The sequence below is a fragment of the Mustela erminea genome, chromosome 4 (genome assembly GCF_009829155.1).
Source record: "Mustela erminea isolate mMusErm1 chromosome 4, mMusErm1.Pri, whole genome shotgun sequence".
Taxonomy (NCBI): Eukaryota; Metazoa; Chordata; class Mammalia; order Carnivora; family Mustelidae; genus Mustela; species Mustela erminea.
Genome location: NC_045617.1, coordinates 9,450,460 through 9,472,530, shown reverse-complemented (window position 1 = coordinate 9,472,530; position 22,071 = coordinate 9,450,460). Strand labels below are relative to the sequence as shown.

The 22,071-nt window shown below is 53.5% G+C and overlaps 1 protein-coding gene across 4 annotated transcripts in view; it reads left to right on the top strand.

Moving 5' to 3' along the window:
- The window catches only part of SYNJ2 (synaptojanin 2), a 94,533-nt gene that overhangs the window by 4,189 nt on the left and 68,273 nt on the right, over positions 1-22,071 (top strand). The window lies entirely within an intron of this gene.

Here is a 22,071-nt window from a genome sequence, read left to right as displayed (position 1 = left end):
CCTTAAGTGTGAACATTTCCCAGTGTAGGAAACTAGAAGGAAAAAAGAATCCCCCGTACCTGTCATTCAACATTGGTATCTGTCAATATATTTCAATTCTGTGGCACTTGTCCCTGTATTTTTTAAAGATTTTTAAAAATTTTTTATTTGAGAGAGAGAGAGATAACATGGGTGGACAGGGGAGGGGCAGAGGGAGAGGGAGAAGCAGGCGCCCAGCTGAGCAGGGAATCCTATATGGGGCTTGATCCCAGGACCCTGGGATCATGACCTGAGCCAAAGGCAGATGCTTAACCAGCTGAGCCACCCGGGCACCTCTGTTCCTGTATTTTTTATGAGAAATGAATCTCCTAAAATTTAGTTGGTTCAATGCCAAGCAAGATTTATTGTATTTGACTTGCCCCCCCCCCCCCGATTGCATTTGTGTCTATGTGTTTAAGTTCAAAGTTTACTTGACAGACTGAGATGTGGCCAGCAACCGAGATGGTGGTGTGAACTGATTCTGAGATTCTGGCCAAGATACTTTTTTTTTTTTTTTAAGATTTATTATTTATTTGTTTATTTTGGAGAGGGGCAGGGGCAGCAGAAGCAGAGGGAGAGAAGCAGACCCCACTGAGCACAGAGCCTGATCCCACAATCCTGAGTTCCAGAGATCGTGACCTGAGGTCATGACCTGAGCCAAATCAAGAATTCCCAGCGTAACCAAACGTGCACACAGATGCCCCCGCTGGCCAGGCACATTTTTAAAAACAAAATGATCACATGGGATGAGTAAACCTTTGGCTGAAAGAGCCGGATGTCCCCACCTTGGGATGGCCCTGATGGGCTCATAAGGAGACAGTCTGAGCTCTTTGGTGGCACTGCCCTAGGTCATGGCTGGAGGGGGCCTTGCCCTGTGCCTCTCATTGAAATGAGGAGTTGGGCTAAGGGGCCATGTCCTCCTGTCATCTGCAGTCCCCTCTCTGAACCTCACTGCAGGTACCCAGGGCCCTAGAATCTTCTACCCAAGCAGTGCCCAGACTGCTTCCATCCTGCTTGTGTCTTTTCCCAGGGTCTGTGACAGACTGCAGTGCCCATGTCCCCTCTGTGTCCTGGGCAAGGGGGTGTGGCCGGGTTGCACTGTATGGAGCTGGACACAGGACACGCTGACTGGGGTGTCCCCAGGTGTGCGCATGAGGCCCCTGGCAGAGTGATGTGAAGCCCAGAGGCGGGAGGAGAGAAGGGAGTGGTGTCTGTGGAAAGAGAAGGGCCCAGGCTAAGGGCAGCCGCCACCACTGGCCATATTCTGGACTGATCTTCCAGTTAGCAACAGGGGAGAACTTCCCAAGCTAAGAGGGTAGAACATATTTTGTTGAACAGAACTGTGGCAAGGGTCCAGGGCACTGGGTCTCAACTCTGGGGTGTTCCTCGGGTACCCAGGTCCCACTTTGGGATTTTTTGGCTGCTCAGCATCTGTCGCGTGACTGGGTCAGCCTTTCCATCTGAGATGAGGAATAGTTTCTGTTGTTGCTGGGTTTTCTGCCCACACCTGAAGTGTCCTTAAAGCCCTGGGAAACTGCCCCTGGCTCAAACTTGGGAATTAGATGGGGGTCCCCAAGCATTTCTGGGCACCACGGGTGGCGTGGTCACCAGCTGCCTCAATCTGAAAATCAGATCCATTTTGCAGGGGTGTCTGCTCCTGACCAAGCCGAGGGCTTGCAAGCAAAGCCCCCAGAGCTGCACTAGCATTTCCAGGCTGCATCTACAGCGGGCATCGCTTTCGTTTTCCATGCACTGGCGGGTATTGTGCAGATACTGGTAGATTTGTCTGGGCGCTGGTGGATGGGGGCTCTCAGTGGGCCGGCAAGGGTTCACCCTCGAGGCCAAGGCGAAACAGCCCAGTTATGGGCACTTCCTAACTGTGTTCAAGGAACGCTGGAAGGAGGCTTCGGGTACTGTTTTGTACATTAAGTCATTCTTGGGGACGATTTAATGCATACCTTGACAAATACACATGTCCTTGGGGCGCCTGGGTGGCTCAGTCAGTTAAGTGTCAGACTCTTGGTTTTAGCTCAGGTCATGATCTCATGGGCCCTGAGATCAAGCCCTGCTGGGCTGTGAGCTCAGGGGGAGTCTGCTTTCCTTCTGCCCCTCCTCCCACACTCGCTCAGGGGCACATGCACACACGCACAAGCTTTCTCAAGTAAATAAATAAATCTTAAAAAAAAAAAAAGAAATATGCATTGATCCTGTATTAAATGGATAGAAATTTATTTCAGGATATGTTCATATATCATATTCATATAACATTTTGCTTTGAGGATGTTCATTGCAAGCTGCTTTGAATTTTTAGCTGATCACACAAACCCTGGTCCAACTCGATAATTAATAGTGAACATTTATGGGGAAAAAAGGGCTGACGTTTTTAGAGTACTTACCAGGTACCCGGCGTTGTTCTAAGTGGTTTACATGTATTGATTTATTTAATCCTCACTCCGAGGTCAGTATTAATTATCCATTTTACATCCAGAGAAAGCGAGGCACAGACCAGTATAAGAGCTCACATCCCTAAAAGAAAAAAAAAAAAAGAAAGAAAGAAATTTTTCAAGGGTGCCTGGGTGGCTCAGTCAGTTAAGCGTGTGCCTTTGGCTCAGGTTGGGCTCCTAAGCTCCTAGGATCAAGCCCCACATTAGGCTCCCTGCTCAGTGGGAGGCCCGTTTCTCCCTCTGCCCAAGCTCATGCTCTCTTTCTCTCAAATAAATAAATAAAATCTTAAAAATCTTAAAAAAAAATTCAGTGTGTGTATGAAAAAGACTAGGTGTGTCCTGTTGTCTCTGTGAATATTTTGGGCTTCAAAACACATGTGTCGGGGCGCCTGGGTGGCTCAGTGGGTTAAGCCTCTGCCTTCGGCTCAGGTCATGATCTCAGGGTCCTGGGATCGAGCCCCACATCAGGCTCTCTGCTCAGGGGGGAGAGCAGAGAGCTTCCTTCTCTCTCTCTCTCTCTCTCTGCCCGCCTCTCTGCCCACTTGTGATCTCTCTCTCTCAAATAAATAAATAAAATCTTTAAAAAAAGAAAAAAACATATATGTCATCAGTCGGTGAACATCAGGGGTACTGGGGAGTTGAAGTAGGCAGAGCCTCCCCTTGGGGACTAGATTTTTACTCAATCCTTATGTCAACAGGCGGGGTCAGGCTGGGGGAAGCATTTGCCCACTTTCCGCGCAGCGTGTGGTTATCAGGAAGGGGGCATCTTGCAGAGGACACGTGGGCTTCAGTCCTGCGTTCCAGCGAGCTGAGGCTTTGCGCTGGGTAGTGACCTTCCAAGAGGATGGCCCAGCACCTCCAACAGAGCCTGATTAGGACTCCAAGCTCTGAAGAAACTGCTAGGGCCATAGGCGCAGCCACGAGCCATAAGGTTCCCTGAGGACATGCTTCTGGATGTGAGGCGTGTCAAACCGATGTCCTGTTGGACTGTTGTCTTCCGGAAGATGTCCTCAGAAGATGTCCTCAGTTGAGCGGAGAGAGATGCCTGAGGGCGTGACTGTGTCTTCCTGTCCCAAGTTCTCTCGTTCTGGAGGACTGGGGGTGGGGGACAGGGAGGTCTGGCAGCTGGGTGGACAGAGCTGCGTTTTGCACCCAAGGTGGACACTGGGCATCTGTCGTGGGCCTGGTGCTCAGCAAAGGGCCTGTCCAGGAAAGCTGGATGTGCCTGGCCGGGTCCTGGGGGAGCAGCTGTCCGCATGTACACTGTGGGAAGCGGGACAGTTGCCACCTGCTTGTAAGGCTTCCTGGTTCAGAAAATGACTCTAGTGGGAGGAGTCACTTCGAGCGCATTAGCTAAGGAGGGCAGGCAGAGCAGCTCCTGGTGACCCAGTTCTTGGGAGCAGTTCCAAAGTATGAGTACGAAAGCCTGAACTTAATTTCATGGCCGCGTTTTGAGGCTCAGGGACTGTCCTGGAGAGCCTTCTGTGATACCACGAGCTGGTGCTTCCTTCTGCTCCTTCTGTTCCTGCATCTCTGTGCCTTTCTGGCACTTCTGTGAGACCCGGCCTGATGGGGCCCCCCTCCCCAACTTCCCTGTCCAGCACGACCACAAGCCACCGTGCCGGACACGTCCGCTCGTCGAGAGCAGGCCTCATCTTCTGCAGCTTCTGCTCCTTGACAAGGTCTGAGGCGGCGTTCAGGGCAAAGCCGGTGATAAGAAATGGGTGGGGAGGGGACCTGGGTGGCTCGGTGGGTTCAGCGTCTGCCTTCTGCTCGGGTTGTGATCCCAGAGCCCTGCATCGGGCTCCCGGCTCCGTGGGGAGTCTGCTTCTCCCTCTGCCTCTGTGATCGCTTTTCCTCTCTCCCAGATAAATAAATAAAATCTTAAAAAAAAATAGAAAGAAAGAAAGAAAAGAAATGGAAGAGTGACCTTCTTCTGTCCTTTAGAGCAGCGTAAATTCTCAGAAAATGAATTTGGGCCACCAGAGCGCTCCTGGTTTTGAAATGGATGAGGGATTTGGGGGGTGAGGCGGGGAGAGGGCAGGGTGGTCACAGTGACGCTCAGACCAGCATGGAACTGGGGTGGTCTGGACACCCACCAAGCGCTAGGAAAATGGCCAGATTTAAGCAGGGCGTGAGGTACGTTTCTTATCTCTGCTGGCCAGCTGCCTTTTTGTATTCAACTTGTGTTGACTATGTTACTGATTGATGGTGGTAATCTCTACTCAGAAAAAGCAAAAAGCAAATTACTTCCCTTTCCTCACCCTAGAATGTTCCAGTGAGACCTCCACTACACGCTTTACCTGTTTCCTCTGCAGCCTACCGGTGGGAGAGACAAGACCTGAATTCTAGCCCTGGCTCCTTCTGCGAGTCCTTATCTGTTCTTATCTGAGGGAACTAACCTCACAGGCCTCAGGGTCCACATCTGAAAACCAACAAATGACAAGCAGCGTTGCCTTTCCTGCTCTGGAATTCCATGTGTCTTTTTTTTGATAGTGAGACAGATCACAAGTAGGCAGAGAGGCGGGGGGGGGGGGGGGGGGGGGGGGGGCAGCTGAGCAGAAGAGAGCCTATGCGCTATTGGATTCCAGGACCCTGAGATCCAATGACCTGAGTTGAAGGCAGAGGCTTAACCCACTGAGCCACCCAGGTGCCTTTCCATGTGTCTTAAAAAAAAAAAAAAATTAAGCACTAAGCATGAGCAAATAAGCAACACCTTTGCCTTACATACCTAGTAAAAATAATAAACCACCCAGAAATTTGAGTCTTAGGAGAAATGATCCGGCAAGGTAAAATTGAAGATGGTTCAGATCTGAGCTAAGAATCTAATGCTATACTTTCTTTTTTTATTACAGACTTATGAATTAACTAAAAGGCATAAGATTCTTTCTCCTTGGTTCTGCCCCTTTCCCAATAGGCAGAGAAGATTTTCAAAAGGCAACAATAATTTAGCTTCAGTTAGGGACACAAAGTAAGGTATTTCTTAAAATACCATAAAATGTGCCAAAGTAGTAGCTCCTTTAGTTAGTTCTTACTAGCATCCCTTAACATTCCGAAGCTCCTGCTTTCGGTCATAATCATAACTTTGCTTTTCTAACCATCTGCTCTGCAAGGAGGAGTTTGTGTGTCTGGGAGTGTGTGGTCTTCTGTCAGCGGCTTTACTGACTATGGCATGAACTTTGCTTTGCCTCAAACCTTATCCTGGCTGACAATCCAGTATGTGAGGAAAAAACTCTTCAAGCAGAGGAGACCGTTTTCTGCAGCTCCTGCTTCCCTGTTAGGCGACGCCGAGGTCGGGTGGAGCCAAGCCAGATCCTGCTGGCGGAAGGAGTGACAGAACGTGGTCCAATGTGGCAGTCCCCGGGCTCTGGCCCAGCGGAGCTGTGGCACTCCCATCCTGGCCTGCTTCAGTCATGGGCTCGTTTTTATGTAAATGATGTAGATGAAGAAAGGAATATTGGAAAGCTTGGGCTAGAAATAACTTGCCAGCAGCCCAGGCCTGAGCCAAGCCCTTGTGATAAGGTCCATCATAGGGGTATCTGCTTCTCTTCTACGGGGACCACCAGCAGGGGTGAAGGTGGGAGCTGGGGTCCAGAGGGGCGGGGCCTGCGGCTCAGGAAGTGGGGGTGGCAGACCAGTCTGAGATACATTGAGCTCTGTTCCTCCACCACCTCCCTTGCTTTCCAAGCTGACCTGTCTAGAGGGGACACTTTTTCCCAGTTAACAGAAAGGCACCCAGTGGGCTCTAGGCTGCCTTGGAAAAAGCAGACCGGAAAGGCCTTTTTCTAACTTGCATGGCGGTGACGAAATTTTAATCCACCTGTGGAGCTGGTATTTGCATCCCACCCCTGCGGCACAGGGCGCATCGCATAGGAGCTCACACCGGAAGGGAGGAATTGTACGGAAATGCCATTGCCTGCGGACGGTGGCTGCAGACCTGGCAGGTTTCGGCCGTGCGTCTGGCTTCAGCACTCTCGGCTGTAGGTTTCTGGTTCGGCCTTGGTGTTAGGAAATTGAGGTTGCTAAGAGCTTATTAGAATTTTGTCTTAAAAAGAGAAAATAGACCCAGATCCCAGACCGGGGAGTGATCCTGGAAGAGGAGTTGTGAGCTTGAGAGGCCGAGTTTCTTGACTTTAGTTCACCACCAGCTTTCTCCGGGCCTTGTAGGAGGGGCCTCAGTTTCGCGGCCTCTGTGTGCTCCCCTTCTGCGCACCCTTAAGTCTTTGGGGTGCAGAGGATACGATTGTGCACTTAGAAGATTCAGGAGACAGAGCCTGAAGGATCTGTCAGTGGAATGGCGATACTGAGGGAGGGGGATGGACGGACACGCGCAGGGGAGGGCAGGGAAGAGGAGGAATGAGACTGGGAAAATGTTGGTAGCACCTGGGGCTGGGTGATAGATATGTGGAGGCTCGTGAGACTTAGTGAGTTAATAAGCCGGCTGCTTTTCAAGCTCGGTAGATAAAAATTGATGGCTTTGCAATACACTATCATGAGTCAAATAGAAATTAGAGTATCACATGGAAAAAAAAAAAAAATAGATTCCACTCCCGGGGACAACAGTTTCCAAGAATAAACATCATAAAATATGCAACGCCTAAAAGAAGAAAGCTATAAAACTTCACCAAAGCACCAAATAATTGGAAAGGTGTACTGTGTTCTTTGATAGGAACATCGACATTGTAAAGATGTTCTTCTCCAAGTAATCTATAAATGCAAGTATCTGTGAGTAAAACCAATTAAATTCCAATAGGAGTTTGATGTAAAACATAGGGGACTGACTAAGAATACCTGGGACTCCCCCCATACTTAAATGGCTGCCCCATATGGGTGGGGTAGGGGCTTGGGGACAATCATGTCTGACTCACCCTGGCCCCACTGTCTTCCTCCGCTCCGCCCAATCCCCCAGCAAGTCCAGGCTTCTCTGCCCCCACGCTTCACAAGGATCTGGAAGCCGTACGGTGCTCCTCCAACCAGTCCCTCCTTCATTCGGACTCGAGGCCGCCACCTAACTGGTGTCCTAGCCACCACTCCCAGGGCTTCCCCAGCCCCCACGCAGGGAGGGACCTGCTTAAGCCTGCACTTCCTAAGGCCTCTGCCCTGGCCTCACCATTTCCTAAGCTCACTCCATTTGAGCAACCCTGGCTGGCTCCTGCCTTGGCAGCTTTTACGTGCTGTGCCTTCTGCCCGCAGTTCTCTCCCCCTCCCCCCAACTCTGGACCTTTGCCTGGCTGTGCCCTCCCCATGTGGCGCTATCTGGATGATTTGGGCGAGACTTTCCATTGTCACCGGTCTGTCATCTGCTTTCTCTCTTTGTCTTACCAAAAGCACCTTCGTTGTTTGCTTGCCTGTGTCCTGTGTAATATTCATCTCAAGTGTGCAGGCTTTCTGGGAGCAAGAGGTTGCAGGTTACACCGTGTCCCGCAAAAAGATCTGTCCAAGTCCTAGAGTACCGTGATAACGGAATGTGACCTTATATGGAAATCAGGTCTTTACAGCCATAATTAAGTTGTAAACTAAGGTGAAGTCATATGGGAGTAGGGTGGGCCCTTAATCCAGTAGGACTTAGTGTCCGTAGAAAAAGAGAAGACACAGAAACAAACACACACACAGGGAAGACGGCCATGCGAAGACAGAGGCAGAGATCAGAGTGATGTGGCCACCGGCCAAGGACCCTGGGGGCCCCCAGAAGCTGGAAGAGCCAAGGAAAGATCCTACTCTGGAGGCTTCAGAGGGAGCATGGCCCTGCCAACACCTGAGTCTGGACTTCCAGCCTCCAGAACTGTGCGTAAAGTGTGGTTATTTCCAGCACCCCCGCCTGTGGTACTTGGTCTTACGGCAGCCCCAGGAGACCACAACAAGGGGCATTTTCTGTCTTGCTCAGTTCTGTCTCCTCAGCCCTGTCCGGCGTGAGGAGCAGCTCCGGAAACACTGCAGAATGCTGAGGGAATGGCAAAAATAGCCAAGAAGATTTTGAAAAAGATCAGTGAAGACGCACTTGATCCAGCCGATAGTAAAGCATACTATAAAGCCGTAGGAATGTTATAATGGAGGGCGCCTGGGAGGCTCAGTCCACTAAGCGTCTGCCTTCTGCTCAGGTCATGATCCCCGGCTTGTGGGATCAGCCCCGCATCTGGCTGCCTGCTCAGCGCGGAGCCTGCCTCTCCTTCTCCCTCTGCCTGCCGCTCCCCCTGCTTGTGCACGCTCTCTGTCAAATAAATAAATAAATCTTCAAGAAAAAAAGAATGATATAATAGACAAAAATCAATAGATTAGAAGAGAGGGCTCAGAAGAGACTTAGGTAAATGGATTTAGTTTATTATGATGGTGACAATTTAATGAGCCAGGGGAAGGGTGAAGGGTGACTATTCAACAAATTGTCTTGATACAATTGACCAGTGCTGTGCTGGGGCAGGGGGGTGCTCCTCCTTTACTCAGCCGGACATTCAGACCGGGTTCCCCTTGGACTGTCTAGTCTGAAAGGAGGAGGGCAGAAAGCTCAGCTTGCCCCCGGGACTGTGCTGGCTGTCCCTGTCCAGGAGACTGAGTGTTCTTTGTAGGAGTTCTGGCAGGTGACTGCATAGCCACCCGGCTGGTAACTAGCTTTTCCTTTGTGTCCTGTTGGAAACTGCATCTCTTTAAAAAAAAAAAAAATTTATTTATTTGAGAGGGAGAGAGAAAGAGAGAGCGAACAAGCACAAGAGCAGGGGGAGGGGGGAAGCAGACCCTCCGCTGAGCAGGGAGCCCAACGCAGGGCTTGATCCCAGGACCTGGGGTCATGACCTCAGCATAAGGCAGACACTTAACTGACTGAGCCCCCAGGCGCCCCCGAGCCAGTATCTCTTATCAAACCCCCGGAAGTATAGATTCCAGGCTTCACCCAAGCCCAAGCCTGGTGTCCTCATCAGCAGGTGTCTTCCGTGTCCAGGAGCAATGGGTCACTCACGGTCATTTTTACCACAAGCAGTGTTCTCTAGTCACATAGTTGATGACTGACCGTTATGGGGTTCCTAGGTTTTGTTAAGCCCCTGGGGGTGCTAATTAAATTAGAGCCCTACATTATACCATGTATTAAAGCAAATTACAGAGGCCTTTATGGTGAACTCTAAAGAGCCCCACTTTTAAAGTATTAGAAGAACATAGAAGAGAAACTTTCGCAGTTTTATGGTGTAGAAAGCCTTTCTAAACAAAGCATAAAACTCAGAAGTCAAAAAGATAAAGAAACCTGAGTACGACACACATAGAACAATGAGCAAACCCCACCGCACAGCTCCTGAGTTGTCACAGAGCAAACACACTCCCATGACCAGGGAGGGATCTGGAAACAGAGCCCGGGTGGCACCCTGGGAACCCCTGCACAGCCTTTGCCCTGTGTCCGACCGATAGACGGGACTATATAAATATGTAAATCTCCAGGATATCAAAAGACACCGTAAAAGTGCTTTAGAGATGAGCAACAGCCTGGAAAGAAATCCTGTACGCCGTGTGCAACATATAAAAGGGTCAAAGACTGACAATCATGGGATGTGAGAGAGCACCTGTAGATCATAAAGAAGGACAAATAGTTCACCAGGAAAGATGGCAAAGGATACCTAAGTCGTTCCCAAGAGGAAAACTGCAAGCGGCCCACGGAGCCGGCGCGGCCCACTCTGCTCTAGGCCAGAAGCCATCTCCTCCATTCTTCTCGCCCTCTGCCATCTCCCGCGTTGTCCTTCTCGCCCTCTCCCTCCGGTGACTCAAACGTGGAAGGCCCAGGACAGACACTGCGTTCCACCCAGGGTGACTCCTCCCTGCTGCTCGCCCAACCCCCCCCCCACACGCCCCCGCGGTGCCCCCCCACCTGTCTCTCCCTTAGGCCTTGACCTGTTTCCCAGGAGACATTGGGTTCTCTCCTGCACTGGCTCCCGGGCCTCCAGACAAGCCCAGATCTGACTTGTCCTCTAGGGACACACCTGCTCAGGTCCCCGCCAACCTCCGTTCGGCGAACATCAGGGCGGGGCTCAGGTGCTTGACACAGGAACAACAGCTGTGGCAAAAGGTAGGAGGGGGCCGTCATTGCTGGAGGTTGGGGCAGGCGGTAGGTTTGGTCTCCCATTTTTAAAGGCTAGCGTCGGGGGGGACCAGATCGGCCCCCAGAAAGGAGTGTGGGACAGGTACCAGCAGCAGCAAAGTGTTCGTTCCGTAAAGGTGAACTTCCTCAGGGAGAAGCTGCTGAACGAAGGGACATCACAGGAAAATGACTGGGGGAGTCTGGACCTGGCCCCCCGAGGAAATGTGCAACTCAGGCCATGGGGTCCGTTCAGCTCAGGGATCCCGGGTATGTTTGACCTCTGTTTGCAGAGTACACTTCAGCCTCTTAGGGGACCCTGGGGTCTGTTGGGGACTCGCTGCTATGAAGTGATTAAGATTCTAAGGCCAGGTTCTGACCCTTCCACAGACTTTCCTATTTCCAAGGCTGGAGCTAATTCCAGGTACAGAAAGCCTTTGGCCGGTTGGTAAGTCAGAGGAGGCAGTCCCCAGATTGAGGAAATGGGGTAGTAGGGCCCTTTGAGAAGGGCCTTTTTGTAAAAATAGTGTGAATATCTTCCCTTTTGTTGTGTGGGGCCTCTGTGAGAAGCAGCGGTGTTGAATTCATAGACCGTGTGGAGGGAGAGCCCAAACTTGTCACAAAAGATGCCCCCAGGTACTCCCTACATGTGGGGATGCGAATAACAAGGCACCATTCACGTGTCTGCTCAGAGTTGAACTTCCTTCATCTTCTGGGGCCTGTGCATCCTGTTTGCCCAAGGTCAGGGCCAGCCCTGCTATAGCGCTGTGTCTCTGTGGTCCGTCCAACACCAGTGACCACACTGGAGTTCTAATCACATCTCTAATGCCAGCTTTCCTGCTAAACAGCAACAGTAATTTTTTGTAACAATCAAAGAAGGCTGAGAAATGAATTATAGCCAGTTTTCTGGATTCTGGATTAAAATACAGAGTTGGAATTGGCTTTTGGTGAATGGAAGAAGTCTTACCTCAGATTTCTGGAACCGTGTCCTGTCCTCAACAAGTCCCTCCTGGGGGCGCCTGGGTGGCTCAGTGGGTTAAGCCGCTGCCTTCGGCTCGGGTCATGATCTCAGGGTCCTGGGATCGAGTCCCGCATCGGGTTCTCTGCTCCGTGGGGAGCCTGCTTCCTCCTCTCTCTCTCTCTGCCTGCCTCTCTGCCTACTTGTGATCTCTCTGTGTCAAGTGAATAAATAAAATCTTTAAAAAAAAAAAACAAGTCCCTCCTGCACCAACCTCTGTGAACCCCGCCTTCCCCCGCATGCCCTCCCCCAACCTGAGGCTTGCTGGGAGTGGGGCAGGCGACCCCTGTTCACAGCTCCTCCCTCCCCCTGGCCAGGGTTCCTCCTTCTCCCGCAGAAGGACCGTTTCTGGGGACCCACACCTGTCCTCACTGAGATCTCTCTTCCCCCGGCCACGCTCTGCATTCACAGAGGAGCTGCGTTCCTGGCTCCCTGGGTCCTTTCGCCACAACGCCTGTCCCCATGCTCGGTGAGCTCCTGGCCATCAGCACAACCCACCTGCTCTGCGGGCCTCCCTCTGCCCTCACTGGCTCACTGCCAAGCCTTGCCTTCCCTTCACCCCGCTAGACCTTCTACTCACCAGGTACTAGGTGGTACTAGGCCACCCTGCAAGTTCAGCTCCGGGCACCCACTACTACCCCGACCCAGACAGCTCTGCAGCGACCAGGCCTTCGGTGTCTGAGCTCTGAAACCTTCCCGCCACCCGCACTGCCCGCCGCACACCCTCCTCCCTCGCCCTCCTCTGGCCGACAATGCACCCCATGCACTGACCACTCCTGCACGCACTGCCCCCCACCCCCGCAAGCCCGGCAGCCCCCCAGCCCGGGACGAGGCCACACGCCCCCTTGCCCCACGCATGCACCCTGGTTGTCGGGTGTGGCAGGACACAGACTTCTCAGTGCAACTCCTCAAGGGGTTTTGTGCTGGTCCGTAGTTTCATCACATTTTCCTTTTTTTAAGATTTTATTCATTTATTAGACAGAGGGAGAGTGCATAAGCAGGGGGAGGGGCAGAGGGAGAGGGAGAAGCAAAGTACCCACTTGAGCAGGCAGCCCCAAGCGGGGCTCGATCCCAGGACCCCAGGATCATGACCTGAGCTGAAGGCAGACAGTAGCTCCACCGACTGAGCCACCCAGGCGCCCCGCCCCGCCGTTTTCGTACTCTGGTTGCTCTTCTGCTCTCCAGGATGGCTGTTTCACACCTTCTCAGCCTTCAGCACCTTGGGCCTCTCAGCTAATGTTTTGCTTCCTATTGTCCCGACAAAATAAAAGGAATTTAAAGGAGAATTTCATGAGCCCCACCGGCTGACCTGTTTGCCCTGTGCACGCTCTTGCCGCCTTCCCTCTGTTACAACGATGACACCGATGACACCGGTGTCCCTGGGGGTCCCCCTTTCCTTCCTAGCCCGGTGATTTCCACCATTAAACCCACAGACAGTCAGATCTCACTTTAGGGAACCTACTCCCGCCTGGGTGGCTCAGTGGGTTAAGCCTCTGCCTTCGGCTCAGGTCATGATCCCAGGGTCCTGGGATCGAGCCCCATATCCGGCTCTCTGCTCGACAGGGAGCCTGCTTCTCCCTCTCTCTCTCTCTCTGCCTGCTGCTCTGCTTACTTGTGATCTCTGTCAAATAAATAAATAAAATCTTAAAAAAAAAAAAAAAGGAACCTACTCCCCGCCCCAGGCCCCCACCTCCTTCCTCCACTCGTGTGCATGAGGGGGTGGTGCACACACGTGCCATCTCCGCTCTCGCTGCCCCCATCCTCCCGGGCCAGGCTTTGGAACTCGCCGCTCCTCTGAAGCCCTTCATCAAGGCCACCATGACTTCCGGGTCCCGGGATCCCGCAAACGTCCCCCTCCAGCAGCACCAGCCCCCCAGCCCATCCCACCCTCCTGAAGCGCTGCGCCTTCCCAGGTCGTGTTCCTCGCTGCCGTCCTCTCCCCGCTGCTCCAAGCACCGCCCTCCCGCCCCCCACGGCAGAGGTCCGCATCTGGATCCCTTGTGGAGCGATGGAGTTGAAGCAGGACAGGGTGTGACTTTGCCCTGTTCTTCCCATGCCGGCGGGGCCTCTCGCGCAGCACAAGAAGATAAACGTGGATGACACTACATGGCTTCTAAAGGGGTGCGTGTGTGCTTGCACGTGTGCACACGCACGTGCCCACACCCCTGCATGCAAATAGGGCTTCTCTGCAAGGGGGGGAGGCTCTGAGGAGGGGCGGTTCAGCTGGACGGATAACTGAGGAAGGAAGAAGAAAGAGGGATGTCCGGGGGCGCTGGTTTGGCTTGTCCGAGAGGAAACTGGGAAGGTGCCAGGCCAGGCCCGTGGACCTAATTTGTGAGTCACAGGAAGCAAAATGAAGGGCTTGCGGTAGGAGGAAGTGACACATCAGGACCCGCTCCAGGAGGAGAGCTTGGGGGCGGGGGGCAGGGCCTCAGGAGAGTCTGGAGGCCCAGGATTGAGATCTGCGGTCGGGCCAGGAACACTGCCCCCGGGGAGCGGGTCTACAGGATCGGCCCCACGTATACAGTGAATAGGCACATATTTGGAGAGAAGTAGGTATCGTCAGGCTTTGCTCTGCCTCCCCTCCCGGTGCAGTGCCCCGCTGCCCCCCATCAGAAGCCTGCTCAGCGTGGGCGGAAGACTCCCCCTAAAGTCTCAGTGTCCAGCCCTGTGCTCCCGCCCTCTTGTCTGAGGAGCCGGCCTCCTCCTCCAGCTTGGTCACAGCCACGGCTGACCTCCGTGCAGGGAGCAGGGTGGGGAGGACCCACCCCAGCCCGCAGATGTTTTTCCAGCTGTGGCTGCAGGAGATCATACATTTCCCTTTTATTTTCTCTGGTCGGTTTGCACAAGCTAGCACAGCCTTGGTGGGAGGCCGTGCACTTGCTTAGGTCATGCGTTTCTGCGTGCCCGCCCCCGCTCGCCTCCCCTCCCCCCACTGGCTCTTTGGTGTGGTCTGGACTTTTGTGGTGAGAGAGAGAAGCAGTGGGGAGTACAGGAAAGTTTCTTCTTGGGGCTGACCTGGGTCTGCCCATTTGGCTTTCATCACGGCTCACAGGCTTCTGTTACAGACCAATGTTTTTGATTTGCACTTGGCTCAGCAACCCTCCTGTGCCTTCCTCTGCCTGCCCCCCCTGCCCCGGGAAAAGTCATTGTCTTTCGGAAGAGCGGCTCTGGCTCTAAGCTGGTGACTTTGGAAGGAACAGCCATAAGCCAGTCTGAACGGAACTCTCGAAGACCACGCTGACCTTGATCTGGCCTAGGCTGTCCTCTCCAGAGCCTGAAACACGAGGAGAGGGATTGAAATCCTGCTCCAGAATATGCAGCTGCAAGTGGTACTTGGTCTTGGGCTGCCTGCCGCATTAAATTGACCTACTTGTGTTTGTGACCTGGGGGCTGGGCTTCCCTGGAATTTCCCGATGGCGTGTTATTGTGGATTAGATTATGAAAGAAAGAAACGTGTGTGGTTGGTTTGATGACTGACCCGGACTGGCTGTGTGCGGCCCGGGAACACAGCCTGCGTGGCCTGGGTTTTAAGGAGCAGAGCGCGCTCGGGCTCCACGCGTGACTCTGACCCCTGCCGACACCAGCCCCACCCTCGGGACATTAGGCCAAGTTCGCCCTGCTTTAGGGCAAGCTGCCCCCTCCCTGGCAGCCTAAGTGGCGGCTGTTTCTCTTCCACTCCCTTGGCCCACTAGTCCTGGGGGTGGGATGTGGGTCCCCTAGGCCCCTCTTTGCCACCTCCGGACCCTCCTTCCCTTCTTCATAAAAGCACTCAACTCTGAATCGCCTAATGGGATCTTCCAAGGTCATCCAAACTTCTAGACTGTCAAGAGCCCCTGGGCATTTAGGACGGGAGCCATAGCTCGCCACCACAAGGTGGTGTGGGGTGTTCCCGGAACGTTGACCCAGCCGTCCGGAGACCCCAGGCCCATTTCTCTCACCGGGTGTGCGCGCCAGGGCTGTTTGCAAGCAAGGCTCACCCACAGGGTCCAGTGTTAGGTGACTGAGCTTCCAGGGTCCCCTCAAAGGACAGGCTCGTTTGTTCCAAGAGTGTCCACATGGCCCCGTCATAGTTCTTAGGTCACTCGTGGTTCCTCGCAGCCCAGATGCCTTCTACCAGTCAGGACGATTTTGAATGGCAAGCCATGCTGCCTAGTAACATGGATAACTGACATCAGGTTACCAGGGACACAGGACTGGATGCTAACCCAAGGTCAGTTCTCTTGCAGGCTCTGTTAACTCTTTGCCCACACACACCGGGGACACTGTCACCTGTTGCCCTGTGTTGGGATTACCTGGTGATTTTACCTTGTTTTCTGCCAATGTTGCTGATGCGGAGGTTTGCCCTTGTTTTTGGTACCTTCTGCATCATGGTGAGCCTCCTGAAGCCCTTGGCCTTGGGCTCCCTGACCTCTCCCCGTGGGCTCCTGTCCCTCTTTGCTTGGTCCTGCTCGCTTGGTAATACACCAGTGGGATCCTCTCCTCCTTGCCTGAATCCTTCTCTGTGCGACTGGAAGTTTCCAGAAACCCACTGCCATGCTGATAGGGATCATTGCCACTTCATGACCCCTAAGTGCGGGGGGTGGGGGCCCGCGGTGACTGTCCCAGTGGGCTCTGCCCACCCACCTTCCCGCCTTCCGGCTCTGCCGCTCCCCCACCTCCTCCTCTTCCTCACTCTTAGCTGATGGACTTGCCTCTCGCTGCACCGAAGCTCTGAAGCATTTGGGGGGGACGTCTGCACACTGCCTGCGCCCCAGTGGCCTGCCCACCCCCTTCCCGCCTCTGTCTGTTCCCGCTGTCTGCTCCCGCATCTCCTGGTAACTGTTGGACTGATGGACTGTTTTTTAGGGTGGTCCCCACTTAGACATCGGATTCCACTGACCTCGGGGGCCTCCCTCCAGCAGCTCCCCCCTCCTAGTGCATCAGTTTTTACTGTCCCAGAGTGTTTCCACCAGCACATGTGTGTGGGTGCATACGCATACACACACACACACACACACACGTGTGTATGCACAGATGTATTCACACAGAGAGTCATATATACATGCACATATACACTCATGCACACACACATGTACAATACACACACACCTGTACACACATGTGTGCACATACAGGCACACATACATGTGTGTATACATACATGTATGCATGCACACATCTGTATATACATATACAGACACATACCTGCTTACACAGACATACACATGCATACATATACACATACATGTACATACATCCACATGTGCACGTAAATATATATATGCATGCACACACACATACTCACATACACGGACATATACACACATGCATGAATACAACGCACGCGCGTGCGCAACACACACACACACACACACACACACACACAGAGTTCCTTGAAGAACCGTCTGTTTCTCCCTCTGCAGTCAGCTGCCTGCCCCTCCACTCCACCGACACTGCTCCTTGCTGGGCCCCAGTGCCTAACTGGGAGGACGGACACTCTGTCCTCATGTCACGGAACAGAGAGCAGCACCTGAACTTGCTGACCCTCCTGCCTCCTTCAAACACTTTCTTCTCCGACCTCCAGGACGCCACGCGTTTCACATTTCTGGTTTTCCTTACATCCTCTGGGGTATTTCTCTTCATTCTCCTTGATTTCTGAAAAAGCTGTTTCCAGTACTCAATGCCCAGGCGATCCCCTCCAATCTCCAGGCTGTAAATACCTTCTGTTTGCCGGGACCCTGTTCGCACCTCCGGCTGGGCCTCTCTGCCGGACTCAGGCTGGTACAGCGCTGCCCCCGATGTCTGTGCCGGGCCGCCCATGGGCACCGCAGGCCCGTCCTGAGCTCCTGATGCTCCAGCCAGGCCTGGCCCGTCAGTTTCCGCCCCCGGGGCCGGCTGCTCCAGCCCTCCCGCTGTCCAGGAGGAAGACTTGGCCTCGTGCTTAAACCCTGTCTTTCTCTCATATCCCACATCGAGTCTGTCCACAAATCCTTTTGGTCTGACCTTCCAAATATATGCAGATAACTTGTGATGTTAAGGAATTATGGTCAAGTTTTTTTAGATGGGATCATCGTATTGTGGATGTATTTTTATTTTATTTTATTTTAAATATTTTTATTTATTCATTTATTTGACAGAGAAAGAGAGAGAGCACAAGCAGGGGGAGTGGCAGGCAGAAGGAGAGGGAGAAGCAGGCTCCCCGCTGAGCAGGGAGCCTGCTGTAGGACTCAGTCCCAGGACTCTGGGATCATGACCTGAGCCAAAGGTCACCAACTTTGAGCCACCCAGGTGCCCTGTGGTTATTTTTTTAAAAGGAGCCTTTATCTTTGAGAGAGTCTTACAGTTTACATTTCTTTACATGCTAAGAAGGTTGGAATTTACTCATGGTAATCTAGGGCAACGATTTTCACTTGGAGGACTCGTTAAAACAGATTTCTATGTCTGGAGGCCAGAGGTTCTGACTTCGTAGGCTGCAGAGGACCCGATCATTTGTATTTCTAGTGCAGGTTGATGCCTATTATCTGAGGCCCACATTGAGACCCACTGAGGGAAGGTAGAGGAGAGTGGTGGGGAGTCTGAGTGGGCAGGGGTGCGCGAGAGCTGATAGCAGGGGAGTCGGTGGGACGTGGAAGTGTGCGTCCATAGTGTTGTTCCAGTACTCTGCTTTTCTCTGGAAGTGTCTATAGTAAAAAAGTGTGTGTGTGTGTGTGTGTGTGTGTGTGTGTGTCCAAAATGACTATTTCTCACCACCTCCCCTGTTACCACCTTGGCCCAAGGTAGAATCATCTCTTGCCTGGATTGTTGTAGGGGTCTCCTTGATTTTCCCCTTGACCCTGTGGGATCTCTTTTCAACAGAGTGAGCAGAACTAGCCCCCAAACCCTGCAGTAAATCCCTGTCACTCAAAGTGAAACCCCAGGACTTTCTATGACCTACAAAGCTCTCTACAACATGTTCTCCACTCTGTTTTCTCTGTCAGACACGGAGCTCCTTGCTGGTCCGTAGAGATGTCAGGAATGCTTCTGCCTCAGGACCTTTACACATGATCTCCTGAGCCTATAGTGCCCTCCTCCCACCACCAAACTTCAGCTATCCCTGTCATTTCCTTCAAGCCTGTGTTTGAAGGTCACACTTGCAGTGAGGTATTTTATAGTATGTAAAATTTCACAGACACACACACACACACACCCCCCCCACACACTTCACACCCCTTTCCCTGATCACTTTTTCTCCTTGGCTCCTCTCACTGTCTGTATCGTGCTTATTATTTTTTTTTTTAAAGATTTTATTTATTTATTTGACAGACAGAGATCACAAGTAGGCAGAGAGGCAGGCAGAGAGAGAGGAGGAAGCAGGCTCCCCGATGAGCAGAAAGCCTGATGTGGGGCTCGATCCCAGGACCCTGGGACCATGACCTGAGCTGAAGGCAGTGGCTTAACCCACTGAGCCACCCAGGTGCCCCCTGTATCGTGCTTATTGGTCTTGTCTGTCCCCCTTGGCAGGAAGCTTGCACAGTGGGTACCTGGCACTGAGTAGGGCCTGCCGCTCCGCCTCTGTGGCTGTGCCTTGACCGTGTCACGCTGTTCCCGGCTCCCACGCCCTCCCGACTCGGCCTCCGCTGTCATCTCACATCCATTCACGACACACGTTCCTTCTTTGCCACTGCCGAACGCCTGCCTTGGCCAGCTCTGCTGAAGACGGGTTTTTGTCGGTTCGGCTCACCCCTGTATTTGTGTCCGGGACTGTGCCAGGCGTGGCGGGCTCTCAGCACGCGCTCGCTGGGCACGTGGCTGCATCCCCGGGGCGAGAGGGGGACGAGGAAGAGGGTGGGAGAGCAAATGAGGGGCTTTCCCTGAAGGTTGGAAATCTGCGGCCAGCGCGAGGGGAAGCAAAGGCATTCTAACGTGGGAAAACCTACAGGAAATGCAACGGAAGTGCGAAAGACAGGAATAGTCTATTTTCGGAGCATTAAGGAAGGGACGACAGAAGTTGCAAATGGGCAGGCCGAATGCAGTCTGCAGAGGTGTGTGCTCAGCCCACACGATGCTTAAAATAAATTTGGATTGGTTGCCAACGCTGAAAAATCAGGAGTGTCCTATTTCTCTCGAAAAACTGGAGAATCTCGCTGGCACCGGGCTGGCCTGGGACTGACCCTCGGTCCCCCGTCAGAGGGGGTGTGTGTCCTCGGGTCAGCTGTGCCCTCTCCAGCAGCTTCATTCATTCGTCACCTACCTGGTGCTTGGAGACATTCCATCTGCGAGCTCCCTTCTGAAGAGCAAAATGGATTTCTTCTTCCTTCAAACCTAACTGAGGAGGTATCGTTGTCGGGGGCAAGCAGGGGTGTCGGGTGACCGGGGAACAGGCTGCTCGAGAGGCCAGGAGGAGGCAGGGAAGGACCATCCCCCGGAGCCTGCAGAGGGGGCTGGGCCCTGAGGACACCCGCTGCAGACTTCTGGACTTCCGCCATATGACATGGTCGTGTGCTGTTTGAGGCCAGTAAGGTGGCGACTTGCTGGGGGCCCCCATGTGTCTGGCAGAAGGCGTTTCCACTTGGAAAGCGGTCATTCGCTGGCTTCGAGGGGGACCTGGTGGCCCTGGGGTCTTGTGTTAGTTTGCTACATAAGAAGAGCCTTTCGTTGCTCATATTGGCCCCATGTTCCTGGGGACAGGCTGGGACACGCGCCCTTGTCACCTGTCCCCCATCAGGGCAAGTGGACAGTTGCGTTTCCAGAACTTCCCCTCATGGGCACGTTCCCACCTCTGAGGCGTGGGTCAGACCACATCACTTCAGAGAGCCATTTCCCAGCGTCTTGCTTTGTTGGCTCAGGATGGTCGTGCAGAGGTAAAGGGACACGCGAAGGCCTCCTTGTTGACATGAAAACGGGCTGATGCTGAGGCTTACGGATTCTGTGTGAAGACTTTTGTAAAGCTCCGAGGGTTGGAATATATATTTCTGGGGTCAGAATCATTCTCGTGCTTTATCAGCTCGTGTCCTGAGAGGAGGGCCGGGATCCTGCTTCGGCTGCACGGGTCCCGGGTGCCGCCGCGCTGGCCGTGCCTGCGGTCCACGGGGGTGGAATTTCACAGGGTTTAGCTGTCCTCGATCAGGGCACAGGCCCATTTCCCAGAGGGCTCTGTAGGCAGAGGACACTGCGCCTGGCCCTCAGCAGTGGGCTTGCCTTCGCCTCTGGAGGGGCCGGGGGATGTTGTTCCTCTCGGCCAGGAGCAGATGCAGGGAACGGAGAGGCTACCTCGCCCCCCTCACCCATCATCAACATGGGAGCGGGAAGCCTGTGGCCTCTGAGAAATGTGGGCCCTTAAGAGGATGGCAGCCTAGTCCTCAGCCCCATGCAAGACACCTTGCATGGCAAAAGGGACTTTGCAGATTTGATTAAGCTAAGGGCTTTGATATGGGGCAATTGTCCTGGGTTATCTGGGTGGGCCCAGCACACTCACAAGGGCCCTTCAAAGAAGGAAGAGGGGGCGCCTGGGTGGCTTATTCGGTTAAACGTCTGCCTTCAGCTCAGGTCATGATCTCAGGGTCCTGGGATTGAGCCCCGTGTCGGGCTCCCTGCTCAGTGGGGAGTCTGCTTCTTCCTCTCCTGCCCCATGCCCCACTCATTCTCTCTCTCTCTCAAATAAATAAATAAAATTAAAAAAAAAAAAAAAAGAGGGAGGAGGGAAGCAGGAAAGGGAAGGAGAAGTAAAAGTGGGAGGAGAGAGCCGAGTGTGGCTGTTGTGGGCTTTGAAAAGGGGGTGGGCAGGGGCCAGGAGGCTGGGAGCACGGAGCACCGCCTGGAGCATGGAGCACCTCCGGCTGGAGATGCTGCTAAAGGCCAGGAAACAGGTTCTTTCCCAGAGTTTCCAGAGGAATACAATCCTGCCGACCCTGATTTTAACCCAGTAAAGCCCAGTCTGGAGACTTCTGACCTGCACGGTCGGCAGCTCACAGACACGTGCTGTTCCGAGCTGGGGGGTCTGGTCATTTGTTACCGCAGCCGCAGCAGGAAGACCCAGGAGGGACGCGCCTCACGGCCGCTCCTTCTCTGGGCCCGGCGGAGGGAGTGGTTGGGACGGTCCCCCGAGTCCTCAGAGTTAGCATTAGGTTACTAGGCCCCTCTGCCCTCCTCCTCCTTTGCCATTCTGACAGAAACTGTGGCTCCAAGCCCCATAAAAAAATAGTCCGAAAACTTGTGCACGGTTGTAGCGGTGATACAGACCCCCCCCCCCCCCCCCGCCAGATGCTCCCCCGTGAAGCTGCAGTGTCTGCTGGGCCTTCCTCTGTCCCGGGATGAAAAGCCCATGCGGACGCAGAGGGACTGCTTTCCCAGGGAACCTCGCTGACGGGGTCTGCCAGGCCCTCATCCGGGGACTCATCCAGGTCCCCGTTTCATTCGCTGCGTATGGAAGCACTCTTCAGAGGAAGGGTCCAAGGGCTTGCTGCCTTCAGTGCCACATGGGTCTCTGGTGTCCTTGAAGGTCAAGGGCTCCCGGCTCCAAAGGGTCCTTCCCTCTGTCAGGTCAGCTTTCTTCTTTTGCTTCCTCCCGAGGCTCTGTCTTGTCC